We start from the raw sequence: 3,338 nt of genomic DNA, 5'->3' as shown, positions 1-3,338 counted from the left end.
GAAAGAAAGAAAGAAAGAAAGAAAGAAAGAAAGAAAGAAAGAAAGAAAGAAAAGAAACACATCCCCGCTCCTGTTGTGACCACACTTGCCCCTCACCTGCCCACAAGAGAACCGAGTCTCCCATTCAGATCTCAGGCATCCCTGAGCTTTGGCCAGATCACACTTTCCTGGCTCACTTGCTTTGTTCTCCTGTCCCTTGCCTGAAATGCACCCTGCCCCAGTACCCTGACTTCTGGGAGAAATAGCAACTCCTCTCCAAGTTGATACTCCCCTGTTCAAGGATCATGTCTTCCAGAAGGTCCCCCTATGGGAGGGAATCTCTCCATCTCTGGGATTCCATAGAATTTCACTTTTACTCTCTGGTAGCTGTTGAACGTTCAGCTCTGCTACAGGAATTTGTGTTTGATCTACCACCAGATAAAAGGCTCCTGAGGGCTGGACAGCCCCTAAGGCAGAGCCTTATTCAGTGGACCCCAGCTTGTTCTTCTTGTATTGAGTTGCAGCAAGACAATTTTTTTTTAGAATATTAATTTGTGTCTTACTTATGCTACTTTAGAGAAATCAGAAAGAATACCAGGCACTGTTTTCTTTTCTTTTTTTTTTAAGATTTTATTTATTTATTTGAGAGAGTGAGAATGGAGAGAGAGCATGAGAGGGGGGAGGGTCAGAGGGAGAAGCAGACCCCCCGCTGAGCAGGGAGCCCGATGTGGGACTCGATCCCGGGACTCCAGGATCGTGACCTGAGCCGAAGGCAGTCGCTTAACCGACTGAGCCACCCAGGCGCCCTGTTTTGTTTTCTGATTGTATTTTCCCTCCCTCGTTCCAAGAAAGCAGTTGCCTTTGAAAACTTTTGCCTCGGGGGCTAAAGAAGTAGCTTCTGAACAACCTCTCCTTCTGGCCTTTTTCTCCCCCTAAAGCCTAAACCGATTGAAGAGATGATGGTGTGTGTTCAGGGGTAGGGTAGGCTGGGAAGGGAGGCTCTTTAGAAGTGCTTTGTGGCTGGCAGCTGAATGGAAAGGATGTGGTTCTCTGGAAAACAGTATGGAGGTTCCTCAAACAGTTGAAAATAGAGCTACCCTATAACCCAGGAATTGCACTACTGGGTATTTACCCCAAAGATACAAATGTAGGGATCCGAAGGGGTACATGCACCCCAATGTTTATAGCAGCAATGTCCACAATAGCCAAACTGTGGAAAGGGCCCAGAAGTCCATGGACAGATGAATGGATAAAGAAGATGTGGTTCATATAAACAATGGAATATATACAATGGAACATGTATCAAAAATATTATGCAGCCATCAAAAAAATGAAATCTTTCCATTTGCAACGATTTGGATAGAACTAGAGGGTATTATGCTAAGTGAAATAAGTCAATCAGAGAAAGAGAGTTATATGATCTCACTGATATGTGGAATTTGAGAAACAAGGCAGAGGGAAAAATGAAACAAGATGAAACCAGAGAGGGAGACAGACCATAAGAGTTTCTTAATCTCAGGAAACGAACTGAGGGTTGCTGGAGTGGAGGTGGGTGGGAGGGATGGGGTGGCTGGGTGATTGACATTGGGGAGGGTATTTGCTGTGGTGAGCACTGTGTATGGCATAAGACTAATGAATCACAGACCTGTACCCCTGAAACAAATAATACATTATATGTAAATAATAAGAAAATTAAAAAAACAGATATGTCATTTGCAAATATCTTCCCATTAAAAAAAAAAAAAGATGTGATTTCTTTTAGTAGGACCTGTGCTTCATTCCCTAGAAGTATTTCAAAAAAGAGTAGGTCTATGGTGCACCTAAAAAGGCCAGACTCTAGGAACTAGTGTCTCCAGCCGTGGCACAAAGCAGGATCATTCCCAGGACTATACAGATTTAAGCAATAAGCCTGTCAGTGACAACCAAGATGAACTGAAGCCTAGAGATACTTAGTCCGTCAGCATTCACATTCTTGAATTCTTCTGTCATCCTGAGAGGGAAAGGAGCTCCCTCCAATAAAAATTAAAAGCCTGGTAGGATATTGGCCAAGAGTTGGAATTCATTTGATCTATAGAAAAATAAAATAATACAGCTTTCAACGTTAGCTAAGGTCTTGGCTATTGAACCAAATGCTGAATCAAAAGGGATTTTCTCTAAACTGGGATCAGATTCATCAACTTGCACTGCACTGGACCCCAGGGTGAGAATCTGCTAAGAACACCTGAGTTTCTAATCCAGAAAAAGTTCAAGTCATGAGCAAAAGAGTGCAGACAGATAGTGTAAGAATAGAGGATGATCCGAAGGGGTACTTGCACCCCGATGTTTATAGCAGCAATGTCCACAATAGCCAAACTGTGGAAAGAGCCAAGATGTCCATTGACAGATGAATGGATAAAGAAGATGTCGTATATATATACAATGGAATATTATGCAGCCATCAAAAGGAATGCAATCTTGCCATTTGCAACGACGTGGATAGAACTGGAGGGTTTTATGCTGAGTGAAATAAGTCAATCAGAGAAAGACATGTATCATATGACCTCACTGATATGAGGAATTTTTAATCTCAGGAAACAAACTGAGGGTTGCTGGAGTGGTGGGGAATGGGAGGGATGGGGTGGCGGGGTGATAGACATTGGGGAGGGTATGTGCTATGGTGAGCGCTGTGAATTGTGCAAGACTGTTGAATCACAGACCTGTACCTCTGAAACAAATAATGCAATATATGTTAAAAAAGAAGAAGAAGAAGATAGCGGGAGGGGAAGAATGAAGGAGGGGGAATCAGAGGGGAAGACGAACCATGAGAGATGATGGACTCTGAGAAACAAATTGAGGGTTCTAGAGGGGAAAGGGGTGGGAGGATGGGTTAGCCTGGTGATGGGTATTAAAGAGGGCACGTATTGAATGGAGCACTGGGTGTTATGCACAAACAATAAATCATGGAACACTACATCAAAAACTAATGATGTAATGTATGGTGATTAACATAACATAAAAAAAAAGAATAGAGGATGGTGTCATTCAGGGATCAGGTGAGCCCCTGCAAGCTGTGGAGCTGAGAGATGCACTTTGGCTTCCTTCTGCAAGTGTGCATTTTGCAATATGGCAGCTCATAAAATAGTCATTCTTGGTCCTTGGCAGGCAGCAGCCACTTGCCAGAGGTTCCAAATGCACATCATCATCATCCACAAATAACAATGGTTAAGTACTTCCTATAAACGTGTGACACATGGAAGCCTTCCAATTTTTCTCAGGTAGGAGATGAATAAATGTTATGGGATGCCCTGGGATTTTTTTAGAACTTTGATGACAAAAAAAATTGGGAAAAATATGATTTAAAGTTGTAAGCCATTGGGTGC

This window comes from Callorhinus ursinus, unplaced genomic scaffold, assembly GCF_003265705.2.
Source record: "Callorhinus ursinus isolate GAN/ISIS: 27379988/994484 unplaced genomic scaffold, GSC_fseal_2.0 scaffold30, whole genome shotgun sequence".
Taxonomy (NCBI): domain Eukaryota; kingdom Metazoa; phylum Chordata; class Mammalia; order Carnivora; family Otariidae; genus Callorhinus; species Callorhinus ursinus.
This window is presented reverse-complemented; position numbering follows the sequence as displayed.